This window comes from Mercenaria mercenaria, chromosome 18 (genome assembly GCF_021730395.1).
Source record: "Mercenaria mercenaria strain notata chromosome 18, MADL_Memer_1, whole genome shotgun sequence".
Classification (NCBI taxonomy): Eukaryota; Metazoa; Mollusca; class Bivalvia; order Venerida; family Veneridae; genus Mercenaria; species Mercenaria mercenaria.
The window spans coordinates 57,922,169-57,940,619 of NC_069378.1; the positions used below are offsets into that span (position 1 = coordinate 57,922,169).

An 18,451-nucleotide genomic window follows, 5' to 3' on the forward strand; every position below is an offset into this window, starting at 1 on the left:
AAGAATAATTTATATTTGTCATGTATAGAAGTAAGGATCATTCTTCTCGGGGTGGGGTGGGGGGGGGAAACATACTTTGTTCTTATTATTATATTCAATGTTGCATTCAACCCTCATAAAATTATTCTTCTGATTTTTTTCTGAACTTGTACTGAATTATGTCAGAAAAATTAAAAAATGAATTCAGAATAGTTTCAGAAAATAATGGTATATCTGACAAAATAAGAGCTGCATATGGCAATGGTGGCCATTTGACCAGTATCCAGTGTTACTTTATTTTTTGCCAGTACAAACTGTTTTCCACAAGTAACTGACTACTTATCTGTATGAAACAGGGGTGGACACTTGACTTCACAAATACTGTCTTCTTTCAGTTTGTCCCAGGAAAGCAGTTAATTTGCAGCACTGGTGGATCGAACCCGCAGTAGCTTTTATATTTGATATTAGTAGTTTTCTTGCACTTTAAATACCTTCCGAGTATACACTGTAGCTTTGCTTGAATTAAGCTTGTCTGAGTAAACTTTGTCTGTCTGGAATATCAATAAGTGTTGTTATGCAAACATTGACAGTAGACAGAATTTTCTGATTCTCAAGAATTTCTGTTTTTGATGATTTTTTCTGTCATTTTAACCTTTAGCATGCTGGTACCAAGTGATTCTGCCTTTGCGACCAGTGTAGATCATGATCAGCCTGTACAGCCATGCAGTCTGATCATGTTCTGCTCTGTTCGCTATTCAGTCAGTAAATTTTCAATGAAATCCCCTTTGAATTGTAATAAGTGGTACTGCTCAAATTGAGTAATGGACCAGTCCCCTATTTTAGAAATATAGAAATGATATAGGTTAACCAGTAATACATAAATAGGTCACTAGGTCAGATTAAGAGTGAATGACCTGTACAGTATGTGACCATGTCACTATGAACCTTAATGAGATAGCCTTCATTATTACTACATTGCTTACTAATGCAACCCTGTAGAGAATGTTTAAAGACATTATTGAGATAGCCTTAATTATTACTACATTGCTAACTAATGCAACCCTGTAGAGAATGTTTAAAGACATTATTGAGATAGCCTTAATTATTACTACATTGCTAACTAATGCAACCCTGTAGAGAATGTTTAAAGACATTATTGAGATAGCCTTAATTATTACTACATTGCTAACTAATGCAACCCTGTAGAGAATGTTTAAAGACCTGCTCCAGTCCTACCTTTTAACCTTAAATTGTCTCTGAAAAAGCATGAAAATCCTGACTATGAACAGTGACACCTGTCAAAATAAAGTTTTTTTATATAAAATTCTATATAAAATACCTGTGGTTTCGGTGCTAAAGTGTGGCACGTGGCCGTTAATTGTTACCTATTGTAATCATGGGTTGCATACACACAACAGAATTTGAATAGCCACGGAGCAGGGCTTTAAGTGATTCTTTGTTGTATTCAAACTTCTTGTTCTTGGTAATTCTCTAAAAGCCTTGGAGATCATGTCAGTGCAAATTTGCTACATTGTTACCTAAATTATCAATTCAGTGCAATTCTGACATGTTAGCATCAATTATCATACCAGTAATTATAGTAACTACTTTTAGATTTTATTGTCACTTTTACATATTATATATATTATATTATTGAAATTGCAATCTTCTAGTCTTAGAGGTCATTTCAGTGAAGAGGTGCCAAGTGGTTAAAAAACCACTGGCTTCAAATCAGTCTTGCCCCTCACCGATGTGGGTTCGAGCCTCACTTAAATTGAATTGAATTCTTCATGTGAGGAAACCATCCAGCTGGAATATGAAAGGTTAGTGGTTCTACCCAGGTGAGATCACGATTAGATACGTGTAAAGTTGTCACATGCCTGCTATAATTGTGTTGGTGCAACGTAAACCCAACAAAACAAAACATTTGCAGAGCTGTTTGAAAACTCGAATATCATTTTAGTGTAACAGCCCAAGAGCTTCCTTTAATTTCAGTTGAGCACTTTGTCATTTTTGTGCTGCAGTTCTACCTTAAAACAATATTTCAATTTTCGTTTTAATAGTGCTTCCATAAAACTCCTTTTGATGCATTTGCTCGGTGTTTCAATAGATATGGTGCAATTTTCATACATTTGTTTAGTTAATTGCTTTAAGTAAATTTACATACATTCAAACTTTCAGATTTAAGTTTTACAAGTACATTTTGAGTGTACATTGCAAACTGTACGTTCTGAATTTTTACACCTCAGACAATTTCATCATGCAATCCTACACTTTCAAGTATGGAATGAATCTGCCAGCTTAGCTCGAACAGTAAGGCAGAGTGCAGATCTATGGATCATAGGGAATATAATATGTAAATAGAAGACATCAGTGGTCTCCAACTCTGGTTCATGTGGAGAAGTTGGCCATTACTTGAGGAGGTACAGAACTCAGCAAGACTGGTTGGCGTATCTGCCCACATTTATGTACACTATAAACAAACAAAAAAGAAATTCAGAAGTGGAAAATGGTAACTCACTCTTCCCCCATATTTTAGCATCTAGGCCTTTAAGCCCATTAACTTTTCTGTACTGTCCTAATTATCGGATTCCAAACAAAACAAACTTGATACAAAACATTGTTAGCATAGCACTTAGTTTATTGTTTGACCCAGTAATGTAAAAGGATTGTGCATAACACTTGTACATTATTCTGGAGGAAAAACAATAAGGTTGCTTTATCAGATGATCTTGCCATGAAGGCTGTCTACCCAGATATTAATTAACAGCATTATTAGGATATCTGCTACAGATAATGCCTATCCGTATGAGAAACATGTACCCTGCTAAGCTATGAGAATGATGCAGGACTTCCTACTCATATCTTTGTACATCCCACTCATTGGGAGCTGCTGCAAGTATTGCCCCACTCGGTGGGAGCTGCTGCAAGTATTGCTCACTCAATGGGAGCTGCTGCAAGTATTGTCCCACTCAGTGGGAGCTGCTGCAAGTATTGCCCCACTCAGTGGGAGCTGCTGCAAGTATTGCCCCACTCAGTGGGAGCTGCTGCAAGTATTGCCCCATTCAGTGGGAGCTGCTGCAAGTATTACCCCACTCAATGGGAGCTGCTGCAAGTATTACCCCACGCAATGGGAGCTGCTTCAAGTATTGCCCCATTCAGTGGGAGCTGCTGCAAGTATTACCCCACTCAATGGGAGCTGCTGCAAGTATTACCCCACTCAATGGGAGCTGCTGAAAGTATTACCCCACTTAATGGGAGCTGCTGCAAGTATTACCTGTTGGAATAAGAGAAGTGAACTAATTTATAGATTAGGGAGTTACTACAATGTAATATTATAATTATACCATTCAGGTATGAGAGAAATTGAAAGCTACTACATGTAATGACTGTTGGTATGAGAGGGGTGTACTAAGGTATAAAATAGTAATTTGATACCGTAAATAATTTATGTAAAAGCTACTATGTGTAATGACTGTTGGTATGAGATGGGTATACTTAAGTATGAATTAGGAATTAAAACTGTAAAGAATGACTGTTCAGGTATGAGAAGGGTGTACTAAGGTATAAATTGAAAGCTACTACATGTAATGACTGACCAAGTATGAGAAGGGTGTACTAAGGTATAACTTGAAAGTTACTACATGTAATGACTGTTTAGGTATGAGAAGGGTGTACTGTAGTCTGTGTTCAGACTGTATGTTTTGTTCATGGGAGATAACTCCTGAGGCTTCTCAAATTTTGTATAATTATGTATAACATATAGATGTTTTTTCTAAAAAAAAAGGTTAACTAGTCGGTAGCCAGACCAGGTGTACTGAATAAGGTATTAATTGAAAGCTACTACATGTAATGACTGTTCAGGTATGAGAAGGATGTACTAAGGTATAAATTGAAAGCTACTACATAACTATAATGACTGTTGGTTTTAGAGGGTACTGCACTCAGGTATAAATTGAAAGCTACTACATGTAATGACTGTTGGTTTGAGATGGGTGTACTAAGGTATGAATTGAAAGCCATTACAATTACTGTAATGTCACTTGGTTTGAGATGGGTGTACCAAAATTGTTGAACACTTTCTGTAATATTCCCAGTGATGATTTGATTAAAGACATTATGTTTGAAATCAAACATCCACTGCATCTGATTCATACATGTTGAGAAGTTGGCAGTTACTTGTGGAGAACAGGACTATGAACTAGTACAGACTCTAGAAATACTGGTTAGCTTAACTGCTCATCATTACATAACTGAAATACTGAAAAAATGGGCTAAACCCAAATCTGTCAGCTTCCCCAGGAAAGTCCCCATGTGACCTCAAGTGTGTCAGTGTGACTGTAACATGGAACAACACAGATACAACAGTCTCTCTGTTGTTGATGATTTGAAGGGAACAAAACAAAGGATGATGTACTGTACTTGAGATATTTTGCCTCGGCATGACTGACATACTGTTGGCAGGGGGTGAATGTGGCGCTGTTCCTTTTGTGTTATATTAACGTCTTAGAATAACACTAAATAGCTGGAAATTCTCCATCTTTCATTCCGTCTATCTATTATTGTATATTTAGAAATGTTTTAGAATTTCTTTTGTGTCCTGCCTTGTTCTTTCCTTCTATTTATCTTTGTGAGATGAATAATTGATAACAGTTTTGTCTGGGAATCATATTATGAAATTGTTGATTAGAAAATAAATATTGTATAGTGATTGAGAGCAAGTCTGTTGAAGAAATTTCAAGCTCATAATTTATGTCTGGTAGTGTAAAACTGAGTTAGGAGACCAGTCTAAGAATAACACCCTTTCATTGGTCAGTTTCAAAATTTAAATTAGAATTGACCAATCAGGAGTAAGAGAGTGTTTTGACTGGTTTGAATCAGTCTGGTTTTCAACATAGTTTTGGAATCCAACTACAGTACATGAAAACATTATTGTGAAAAATTATGGATTTTTTAAGTTTATCACGATAATAAATATATAATTATGTAATGAAGCATCAGATCAGGCATAATGCTTGGTGCAAATCTCTGTTAATCTTATATTGAACTAAAATGTTTGTTTTGTTTTGTTAGGTTTAACATCGCACCAACACAATTATAGGTCATATGGCGACTTTCTAGCTTTGATGGTGGAGGAAGACCCCAGGTGCTCCTTTGTGCATTATTTCATCACGAGCGGATACCTGGGTAGAACCACTGACCTTCTGTAAGCCAGCTGGATGGCTTCCTCACATGAAGAAGTCAACGCCCCGAGTGAGGCTCAAACCCACATCGATGAGGGGCAAGTGATTTGAAGTCAGCGACCTTAACCACTTGGCCACGGAGAGCCCCTTGAACTAAAATGAGATCTGCATTCAGGGACATGCACAGAAATATAAGCATTCTCTGATATGACCAGAAATGAGGCAGAACCGTTTTAGGAATGTCTCAAACATAACCAATGTTATGTCTTGAATGTATTTGTCAAATAATTACAGGTGTGTACACTGCTCATTCTGTTTACAACAGGTTTAAGCACTAATATCCTTCTCATGATGGACATGACTGATTCTGCCTTTGGGACCAGTGTAGATCATGATTAGCCTGCACATCCATGCACTGTCTGATCATGATCTGCACTGTTCGCCATTCAGGCAGTATCTTTTTGGTAAGCACCCCTTTTAACTGTTAATGGTTCTGTCCAAATTGAAAGATGGACAAGTTCATTATAGAAATTTAGCATGGTAAGGGTTCAAAATCGCCTTGAAGCAGACTCAAAGGTCCAAGCTTCCTTTTAACAATTTTTAGGGGGAAAAATGCTTTGAGATGAAACTGAGTCTACTGTTCTTTGAGGAAAAAACACCTTTTTGATGTCATACAAATTACCTGGAAAAACATTATTAAAGATAAGAATTAGCAGCTCATTAATAAGTGGAATGACCACCCAGCAAAAAGGAACCATATAGATAATATGGGTGATATAAATACGAGCATTCTGGAGAGATTTATTTGGAAGTGTAAATTCATTAATCTTGTTGATGTACTCTTAATTACAGTTTGTTGGTGGGTGCATTTTGTTTTCCAACATTTTCAACTTATTGTTGTCATTAAGGTGTTTGAATCAGCTGGTCCAAGCACTGGAAATTTTCGAGATGCTCTCAAGTGTTTCCCACCTAACATAAGGCCAGTACTGATTCTTCCCAGGAAAACTGGCTTCGCATGTATAATGGTCCTTCATACTGGCACGTTAAAGAATTTACAAAGAACTAGTCCTAAAGTAGCTTATAGACATGTCCGTATCTAGAAGATTTCTCTCGCTGTCTTTTCTTGAGACATTCTCTCACTCAGTCCCTCTGGTCAAACCACTCTGTGTCTGTACAGGTAGAGGATGATCTGGCGCAATGAGTGGCTAGCTTGAACATGTTTGCCATTGAAAAGGCGTTATATAGATTGATATTATATATCTTCATGATCACATGTTCTCTACACGGGGAGTGATGTCATGGAAATTTGAATGATCATCACTTACTAGAAAGAAAGAAATCTGTGACGGTTGGGAGGGGCGAGGATGGAGTATGTTAGGGAGGGTCATTTTCACAGGGTTATACAGCATTCTAAGGTAGCAATTTTTAACAGCTTTAAGTTGAAATAGTTTTCTGAAGATTTCCTGCATGATGACAGGTCTTTAATTACCCACTTAATCTGTCATAACTTTGACCACTCTTGCCAAATTGCTTCCTAATTTACCTGTCAGTACAAATTATCTGTTTTTTAGAAAAAACAAAACATGATATAAGTAGGAGCACTGACACAATGGTCAGGTATTTGGTAAGGATTTGTGCCAAACAAAATTAGTATCTTTCTTCTAGATAATTAAGAGTCCTGTGATCTAGTGGTTACTTTACCTCAGACAGGCTTGCTAAAAAAAAACAAGAAAGCTTCTTGAGTTGGAGCTTCTTCTCTATGTACTATATACTTACAGAGGAGTCTTTTTTGGTGTACCAGTGATAACTATAAATATATAACACAGAGGAATTTTAAGGTTGTAGTGGAACCTGTATCATCCAGTATTATAATGAAAGCCTAAATTATACAGAAAATATTGATATATATGATATCGAGAAAAAAATAAATCAATTTACAGTTAAGAAAAAGTATATGGATAATAGTGTGTATCTCAAACAGTGATTTTGTTCTTAAATTAAATCATTGTTTTGGTGTTAGAGGAAAAGGGGTGCAGCTATTAAATCATTGTTTTGGTGTTAGAGGAAAAGGGGTGCAGCTGACATGATTCTTTATAATAAGCATCTGAACAATGGCTGTTTGAGATGTATTATTTTTATTTTAACCGGATATCAAGGATTGTTATCTATGTTCTTGATGACATCCACCTGTTTTTTTGTGAGCTATGCCATAATAACTGTGATGTTGTTGCATGATGCTACTACAGACTAACACAACTGGTCAAAGGTCGTTCTAGGACTGCTCAGTATGGTGTCCATAGATTGTGACTGGGACGATTACTCGGTTAATCGGATCCGATTCGATTACTAGGTGAAACCGATTTCAATTTTGCAAAACTGGTAATCACTCTCAAACAATAAACATCATGAATTGTACTCTATCTTTATACAGTTCTTTGACCAGAACATAGATCCACAGTATAATTCCGCTTAAACACATCAACTGAACATTATCAAAAGTCTCGGATTTGCATATCGTGATATATTTGAAATAAAATACACCAAAGTATGACTTATTAATTGTCACACTGCCTGCAAACGGTAAAGTTGGTAAATTTCTAATGAAGTCAGCTGCTGAAGTACGTTGATACGGTCGTCAGGAAAGAAAACAGCAGTTTCAATATGGCGGCCGATTAACTGGTTCGATTCGATTTCAAACAAAAGATTAACCGGTTTCAAAATTTTGAAATTGTCCCAGCCCTAGTGTCCATATATTGGGACTGGGTAGAGTATCACTATTCTCTTTGCTACAAACACTGTTGTTTATAGGACTGAAAAATAGTATAACAAGACAATAAACAAGACCTTAAACCAAACACAGATAAGGTGAACAGCTACCTTAATTAGCTGTCATTCAGATTCCAATATACTTTCAATCAATCAAGACTCCGGCTACCTTAATTATCCATGGTCAGATCACTGTTTAGGAATGCAGTATCATTTTCTACTTTATCACATGTATAAACTGACCTATCTACCTACAGACATGGTACTGAGATAGCTGGTTATTGCACAAAGTATTGTATGCACAGGTTAATGAGAAGTTTGACATATGTAATAGATTCTCTCTCACCTTGCTCACTACTGGGTATTTCTGGATTTCCTTCTGGTTACTGTATAGCAGAACATATTGGTAAAGTGAAATTTTGGGATCTAAATATGTTATTATTGATAAAATTGTCTCATTTGATCTAAAAATAGGCATGAGACAAAATTCTGTCTCATCTTGCTTTTCTCCCTTGCTCCTTGGTGTTACAGAATGACTTCCAGTTTTGAAAGGAATAGATATTTTTAGGTGCCATGATATAGTTTACAAAATCTAATTGTCTGTTATCAGGTTAAAGACGTCCAGTTTTATCAGTAAATTGACAGGTAATATATAAGTTAAAAATAGTAACAATTTGAATAGTCAGTGCCAAAGTAGGAAATTGAAAATTGAATTGTCAGTTATCAGGTAAAAGACATCCAGTTTTATCAGTAAATTGACAGGTAATATATAAATTAAAAATAGTAACAATTTGAATAGTCAGTGCCAAAATAGGAACTTGAAAATTGAATTGTCATTTATCAGGTAAAAGACATCCAGTATTATCAGTAAATTGACAGGTAATATATAAGTTAAAAATAGTAACAATTTGAATAGTCAGTGCCAAAATAGGAACTTGAAAATTGTATTGTCAGTTATCAGGTAAAAGACATCCAGTATTATCAGTAAATTGACAGGTAATATATAAGTTAAAAATAGTAACAATTTGAACAGTTAGTACCAAAATAGGAACTTGAAAATTAAATTGGCTTTACAGTAATTACAAAGCACTATGAAAAAAAATGGACACTTGATAATTTATATATCTACATATACATTATTTGATTAAGATAAGGAAGACTAAACCAGATTGCATAAGGAAGGTTTTTTTTTTTTCTTTCTTAAAAGTGACCAAAAAGGAATTATTGATCTTAAAGTGAGACTTGTGTAATTAGTGTTTACACTTAATAAATAGGCAGCTCACAGTACAAATGAACACTCTCTTTGTATGAAAAAAATTGATTCAAGTGTCAAATACTTGTGTCATTACATTGTATAAGTGGACCATGTTTATGTTATGAATGTAGTTGGACATATTTTGTGTAAAAAAAAAACAAACAGGAATTTTTTACAGCATTAAATTCTAATATTTTGACTTACAAAGGAGAATTTATTGTGATATTTGGATAAGTTTGAGTGGAATTCATATATTTAAGTTCATTTTTTTTTAATTAAGTTGAAAAAAAAAACAAAAAACAACACTACAGTCTGTTCTAAAGGATCCGAGTGACTTATTTAGTGAGAAAAGTATGTGAATCAGTGAAAGGGAAATTAATAGTTCACTTAGAATAAATAACTTGAAACATGTTGATTTGTTTGTTTTCATAAAAGAGGATTATTAGTAATTAAAAAAAAATAAAAAAAATAATAATAAAAACATTATGTTATGCTGTGGCTCTGAATGCTGCTATATATGGCACCATATATTATGACCTAAATTGAGTTTTATTATATAATACTTAGGATGAAAATGGATTTTATATAATAAATGGATTTGTATGTTATAAATAGATTTTATAAATGGATTCTATATCATAAATTCAAATAAATGAAGAAAATGATTTTCGACAAAATATATCAACACAATTAATAGAACATTAATTCATTAGACAGAAAATCTAAAAAGGAATTTCAAATTGAACTGGGGAGGAGTACACACTCAGTGACTAAAGTATTTCATGGTAAAACATGCATCGTCTGGGATTCAACAGGAAAGTACTTACCAAGAAACCAGTATGGTTTGGCAGAAAATCTCGAAAGGTAATTTTATGAGATACCTAATTATTGTAACAGACACCACTTCAAAAATGTTGTCTACAACTTACATAAATTTACTTCTAATGCTAAATACACATTATTTATTATCTCCCTTTATTGTTTTCATTCCGTTAAGATGGGTGACCATTATGTTATATAAAGACATTATTGTGCAACTGCAAACCATCAAAGAAAGAAATAAACAATACCGGGACAGAATATTGAAAACGGATAGGAATCCCCCAAAAACGTATTGAAAGAAAAAGTTAGAATCATCATGAGAAATTAAACAACATACAAAAGATTTGATGATTTGCTATTGGTATCTGAACTTTACCCAACTGAGCTGTTTTGTCATATACTTACTGGACAGTTAAAATTAAACATATACTGATATTTACATGTCAATATTTTATCTATTATCGAAAAATGGACGTGTCTTGCATTTGCACGGGGTCAGTCACATTATCATTTGGGATTAGTACTGTGTACTTATTATGACATATTACAGGTGTGTTTCCAAGAGTTGATGGTTTCTCTAGATTGTTGGGCCATTGAACTTGTTGTTAATTGAAAATCTTCCAGATTAATTGATGGTACTCTTGCTGAGATATCTTATACACTACACTACAGAAGTTTCTACCCATATTGTTAGTGATGGTAGGAAATAAAGCCCTAAGTTACGGGATTGGGAATCCCGCCTGACAGCTTCCCAGAAAGTCCTTCTGTATTAATTGCAATAGTTATTCCCCTTTGTAAACTTCTTAGAACAGGAGTCTGCTACACAAAGCATACTGAACTTGTGTTTAAGTTGTTTCAGGAATATTATTTTAATAGGATTTATTTAACTTTCAAGAAGTTGAACATAACCTTTAGGTAGCTGGCAGCAAGTGATTCTTCCTTTTCGGCCAGTGCAGACCAAAATCAGACATGCTGGGTGATCTTGGTCAGCACTGTTCGCTAGTCAGTCAGTAAATTTTCAGTGAACACTCCTTCAAATCATAAATGGTACTGCACAAATTGAATATGATAGACATGCAGTGTATTTTAGAAATTTAGCAGGGTAAACTTTAATATGGGAGGGGAGAACTAAAGATGAAACTTCCATACTTCTGGGAAACAGGCTCCAGATTTCTATAAAACAAATATAAAACAAATATATTTGAAACTGATTATAATGTGAATTTACTTTCTACAGAACAAATATAAGTGAAAGTTCATTTTGAAACTGACTATAATGTAATTTTACTTACTACAGAACAAATATAAGTGAAAGTTCATTTTGAAACTAACCATAATGTGAATTTACTTTCTACAGAACAAGTGTAAGTGAAAGTTTATTTTGAAACTGACTATAATGTTAATTTTACTTTCTTCAAAACAAATATAAGCCCGCCCGCTTAGCTCAGTAGGTAGAGCGTCGGTCTACGGATCGCGGGGTCGATCCTCGGGCGGGGCGTATGTTCTCCGTGACTATTTGATAAACGACATTGTGTCTGAAATCATTAGTCCTCCACCTCTGATTCATGTGGGGAAGTTGGCAGTTACTTGCGGAGAACAGGTTTGTACTGGTACAGAATCCAGGAACACTGGTTAGGTTAACTGCCCGCCGTTACATGACTGAAATACTGTTGAAAAACGGCGTTAAACCCAAAACAAACAAACAAAAACAAAACAAATATAAGTGAAAGTTCATTTTGAACTGACTATAATGTGAATTTACCTTCTACAAAACAAATATACGAGAAAGTTCATTTTGATGAATTTACTTCAATAACTTTTTAAGTGCTCTGTAATTTTCTAAATAATTTTTCATCTCTTTCAATTATAGAACACTAGATTATCCCCCAGTGACCAGATTTATCTCCAGGATTAATGGATTTCCTGTGTTTCTTCTGAAGTACATGTAGTAATGTTGTTTCATGGTTTTACCAAAATAACAGACAAAGTAAGATGTCAGTTTGTAAACTACCTGTGATAATGAAGTAGACAGGTTTTCTGACCAATGCTCATTTATGCTAGCTGTTCTTCCAGATTATCACTATTTTTAGCTTGTCTGATTTTTGAAAAATCTATGAGGTATTGTCGCCACCTGGTCATGTGGCGCCGGCGTTGCTTAAATTTTTTGTTTAGGTCCAACTTTTCTCAAACGCTGTAAAAGCTACAGCTTTGAAACTTTGCACACTTGTTTATTTTCATTAGGGAACTATGTGGGCCAAGAACCATAACTCTGATATGCATTTTGATAAAATTATTGCCCTGCTTGAGTTTCTTGGTTAAAAATTTTGTTTAGGTCAACAATTTCTCAAAAATGTAAAAGATACAGCTTTGGAACTTTGCACACTTGTTTATCATTACTAGAGGACTATGTAGGCCAAGACCCATAACTCTAGTATGCATTTTGTGAGAAATATGGCCCTTTTTGTACTTAGAAAATTTGAATTTCTTGGTTAAAATTATTAAAAAATTTGTTTAGGTCACCTTTTCTCAAAAACTATAAGAGCTTCGCACACCTGTTTATCAGTATTAGGGGACTATGTAGTTCAAGGACAACTCTAACCTACATTTTGTCAGAATTGTGCCCTTTTTGTACTAAGAACATCTGAACTATAACTCTTTTTCTTACACATTGTCCAGGGCATGCAGATGAGCGATGACACCCGTAGGCTCTTGTTTATAAACAGTTACAATTTAACACAGCTGATCTTGGATTTCTTATGATGTTGTTTTATAAATGGATGAACTACACGGACAAGTTTATTGTTTCTGAAGTGTTCTTGTATTTCTTAACCTGTACCTTCTCTCAGCAAGTATTTAACAACTTCCCTATATGAATCAAAGGTGAGAGACATCTATAGCAACAGTTGTTTTACATCATTTTCATGCATAAATTGCTTAAATAATGATCATTTATAAGTCAACATAAATGTTTCATCTGGTTGATAACCAAACTCGTAGGTCAGTATCAAATAAATATATTATTTCATATCTAATACCGTATAATCAATCACTGGTGTTAAGTATATAGGAATGAGATAAAAATTAATGTAACCTTATTTTTCTGCAGGTAAATAGTCTACATATCTTTCTGACTAATGAGTTACTTACCATAGGTAAATAATGTTTAAAGGTATGTTATCAATGTTTGGCCACTGTTTTATCTCTCCTCTTATCATATTTGAGAATTTACTTTCCATGAACTAAGAGTCTAAAATCATTTGGCCTGAAAAAAAAAGTGGCTGAGAAAATAATAAATTGTTGAAATAAATTACTTAAGTAAGTGTTCTTGAAAAATCATCTTAATCAATGATGATGATGATGATGATGATGATGAATTAGACTGGTTTAGACAGGAAGTAAATTATTAAGATTTGACAGTCTCAAATAATTGTTAGAGTTGGTCTCTGATGATGATGATGATGGGTGTGGTGGTGATGATGATGATGATGATGATGATGATGGTGAATTAGACTGGCTTAGGCAGGAAGGAAATGATTAAAATATGACAGTCTCAAATTTTTGTTAAGAGTCGATCTCTGATGATGATGATGATGATGATGATTTGTAAATTCAACTCAAGACTGGTTTAAATATAACTTGCTTATAATTTAGCAATCTCAAAATTTTATTACAGCCCCTCTGGCTCTTGGTGGATTGTACACAAAGATAAAGGGTAGGCACTTTGAACAGTTTGTGCATTGTTTATTTAATTAGAGTAATTGACAGTCACAACATAGGAATGTGCAAATACAGTGTTAGAAGGTAGTCATTAGTGGTTAAAGGTACACAGCCAAATACTTATTAACTGGGCATTGAAATGTAAAGGTTCAATTACAGACTGTGAAGTAATTTATTTTCCGGGCATAAAATTTAGTGGATTCCACCCAAAATGTCAGTTTTATTGGTGGATGAACTGTTTTGATTTAAACTTACAAAAACAGAATAATGTTTTGTTGGCAATTGATTTAGAGGATTTAATAGCATGAACGTCAGAATTCATTGAACTGTGCAGATCCCTGGCCTTCAGCTGTCTGTGATGATTTGGCAAAAGAAATTACAGCTGAACCTGTTTTTAACGGCCACCTGTATTAAACAGTCACTTGTCTTAAGCAGGGAATCAGATAATTTCCAATATTGACACTTTTTTGTTGGTTTCTACTTGTCTTTAGCAGCCACCTCCTAGAAAAAATGGTAAAAAAAGTTAATGAGATAATAATGTGTTCAGTTTTAACGGTTGTGATTATTTAAAATTATTTCAGCTTAAAATGATTGAAGAAAATAAAATTTCAGATGATTTTAAATGAATGTCGAAAGCAGTTTACCTATTACAACAGTACCTTTAAAAAGTCATCTTTACAACTGTGTGACCTTGATCTTGGCTGGTCTGAATCCAATAAATTTTGTATTAATTCAATACATTTATTTTTCCCTGCCTTTGATGGATTAAATTCATGAAGTGGATGCAAAGAATAAATAAGTGGAAAAAAGTGAAAAGTTCAAATTAATATATTAACACTGTTCTAAGTGATAGTGAATGACTTATACATATATTGTGATATACGTGATATTAATTAAATTTTCAGAAAAACAAGATGAGGCTATGCAAATGACAAGTTTATTTCTTCGTTAATAAAGTGATTTCATGATATTTTAATAAGAAGATGTTCTAAATTAAGAGTCTGCAGTGACAGTGAAATACTGAAAATTTTGAGCTGGGTCATGGGAAAACCAACGTAGTGGCTTTGCGACCAGCATGGGACCAGACCAGCTTGCGCATCCGCGCAGTCTGGTCAGGATCCATGCTGTTCGCTCACAGTTTCACAAATTACAATAGGCTTTGAAAGTGAACAGCATGGATCCTGACCAGACTGCGCAGATGCGCAGACTGGTCTGGATCCATGCTGGTCGCAAAGCCACTATGTTGGTTTTCACATGGCACGGCTCAAATATTTCTCAAGAGTAACTAATTTTTTAACAGAAGTTTTGTTTTATTATGATTTTTACTTCTCAAAACAAAACTTTGGATTTCAGTGTAGTGGTGGGGAGATGAGAGAAATGGGTGTGCAAGAACAACAAAACAAGTTTGTACGTTTGTGTTATAGCTAGATGATAAAAAAAAGTTCCCCTGTGCTTTTAATATCACTGTAAAAACAGATAAAACAGCTGTCCAAATAGAGAGTAAGCATATCTACCTAGTTAGAAAAGCACTTTTTTCAATTTTGTACATGAGTTTAAACTGTCAATGCCATAAAGGGAGGTAATGACAAGAATAGATTCAATAAATCTTCAGACTATGTAAATCAAAATTATAAAACAATGATAAATGTTTGAAATAATAACAGTCAAAAATAGAAAATAACAAGGAATTGACATAGTTTTTGATCATAAAAACATTATGTCAGCCTTGATCATTACAGCTAAAGTCAATATGACTCTTTAAGGTCAGTAGGACAGACGTGCTTATAAAGTCCAGCCTTGGTCGCATTGTTAATGGGCTTATTAGTATCTCGAACATGTCTGATAACTAGCAAGATACTTCCTGTCACTCCTGGTCGATGAACTAGGATTGTGAAAAATGACAGTGTATACTTAATAACTTCAGTAGTTCTTATCTTAGAAACATGCATGTATAATATATAATGCTCACAAAATTTAGTCCAAATCTTTTCATGCATATTATCTTAGCCAAAATCGATAACGAGATCTTTTTTGCTCACTAGTTGTCTTCCTTGAATTATTTGAAATTGAGAAAATAGTTGACACTAATTTCTGTGACATGGGTATATTTTGACAGTTTGCCACTCTTGTTGCAAAGTTGGTCAATTATGAAACAGGTGGAAAATTTATTCAATGTGGAAAAGTGGAAAACAATTATTTTATCACATGCTTTTCATTTTTATCTCATCTGATTTTTTGAAAAAAAATGATGAGTTATTGTTATCACTTGAGCGGTTGCCGGCGTCTGCGTCGGCGTTGCCTGGTTAAGTTTTATGTTTAGGTCAGCTTTTCTCCTAAACTATCAAAGCTATTGCTTTGAAACTTGGAATACTTGTTCACCATCATAAGCTGACCCTGTATAGCAAGAAACATAACTCCATCTTGCTTTTTGCAAGATTTATGGCCCCTTTTGTACTTAGAAAATATCAGATTTCTTGGTTAAGTTTTATGTTTAGGTCAGCTTTTCTCCTAAACTATCAAAGCTATTGCTTTGAAACTTGCAATACTTGTTCACCATCATAAGCAGACCCAGTACATCAAGAGACATAACTCCATCTTGCTTTTTGCAAGATTTATTGCCCCTTTTGGACTTAGAAAATCAGTTTTCTTGGTTAAGTTTTATGTTTAGGTCAGCTTTTATCCTTAACTATCAAAGCTATTGCTTTAAAACTTGCAACACTTGTTCACCATCATAAGTTGACCCTGTACAGCAAGAAACATAACTCCATCCTACTTTTTGCAAGATTTATGGCCCCTTTTGGACTTAGAAAATATCAGATTTCTTGGTTAAGTTTTATGTTTAGGTCAACTTTTTCTCTTAAACTATCAAAGCTATTGCTTTGAAACTTACAACACTTGTTGACCATCATAATCTGACCCTGTACAGCAAGCAACATAACTCCATCCTGCTTTTTGCAATAATTATTGCCCCTTTTGGACTTAGAAAATCATTTTCTTGGTTGAGTATTATGTTTAAGTCAACTTTTCTCATAAACTATCAAAGCTATTGCTTTAAAACTTGCAACAGTTTTTCACCATCATAAGTGGACACTGAACATCAAGAAACATAACTCTATCCTGCTTTTTGCAAAAATGATGACCCTTTTTAGACTTAGAAAATCATGGGTAGGACAATATTTCTATTACAAAAAAAAAATCAGATGAGCGTCAGCACCCGCAAGGCGGTGCTCTTGTTATCATTATTTAGTTTGCTGAATGATTTCTTAAGTTTAAAGTTTGTCGATTTATCGAGGTGTTTATTCTGATAAGCAACCTTTCGTTTTGAAATGGGTTAGTAATAATCTAGTCATATATATATATGCATGTATTCAATAAAATTTATTATGTGCCAAGTTGATGACAGAGCATAGAAAATTTATTACCTACCTGTGCAAAACTCCTGATTGTATTAGGAAGTGTTCTAGATTTGATATTCTTTATGCGAATGAGGAATTTTACCCACATTCAGATGGAGATTTGAAATTTTTTTAGAGATTATGTAAAAATTGTTTAATTTTCTCTTCTTTGGAATGAATATATATACACAGTGATATTACAAGTTTTAAAAAATAGGAATTGCACATTAATTGATACTAATTTAGAAGAAAAAAATGCTGGAAGATAAACTGTGCCATTGACATAAATTTTGTGATTCCATTTTATGTGGTTTAATACTGTAATGGTGACATGCATTGAAAAATGAATACAATAATTTTTTATCGTAACATGTTTAAAAGCCAAAAGACGTCAAATTGCCATTGCTTATTTCATTTTTTGGGGTACTTTTTAACAATGATCAAAGAGTATCGCAGTTGTGTCTGAGAGGAATACATTACAATGTATCTTATATCAACGTATATTCGAGGACCATACCTGTTGATATATATCTCTTTATATGACATTATGGCTGTTGCTTAGAAACATATTCGTATTGCTATTGAATATTTTCTCCATGAAGAGGTATTCTTGAATGTTATCACTTTGGATTATATGTTACATGGCTTACTTGTTTAATTTGATTACAGTACAGGAAACCGTTCTGATTCTTAAGTTTTTGTATAGTACAGGAGAGTCTTTTAAAGCTTGGGAAAGGAAGTTTCTAAAAATTCTGTAAAGTAAGGTATTTTGATTAATCAGGAAAGAAGGCATATGAGGTACAGGAGAGTATTTTGATTTATTATATGGAGAAGGGAATGTACACAGTAAAGGACAGTATTTTGATCCTAATGGAAAGGGCTCTTGTGTACAGTGTAAGAGAGTATTTTGGTTATTAGGTACAGTACAGGAGAGTATTTTAATTGATGAAGAGAAGTGATTGTATACAGTACTGGAGAGCATTTGGCACTTCTGTACAGTGCAAGAGAGTATTTTGATTCATAAATAGAGGTGATTGTATACAATACAGCAGAGTATTTTGATTTACCAGGAAAGCAATTGTCTACAGTACAGGAGAGTATTTTGATTTAGGCAAGTAATTGTCTACAGTACAGGAGAGTATTTTGATTTACCAGGCAAGCATTTGTCCACAGTACAGGAGAGTATTTTGATTTACCAGGAAAGCAGTTGTCCACAGTACAGGAGAGTATTTTGATTTACCAGGAAAGCAGTTGTCCACAGTACAGGAGAGTATTTTGATTTACCAGGCAAGCATTTGTCCACAGTACAGGAGAGTATTTTGATTTACCAGGAA

At 34.2% G+C, this 18,451-nt stretch overlaps 1 protein-coding gene across 4 annotated transcripts in view; it reads left to right on the plus strand.

Moving 5' to 3' along the window:
- Nucleotides 1–18,451, plus strand: part of LOC123538436 (kalirin-like) — a 315,629-nt gene that overhangs the window by 211,697 nt on the left and 85,481 nt on the right. The gene's annotated exons all lie outside the window — the stretch shown is intronic.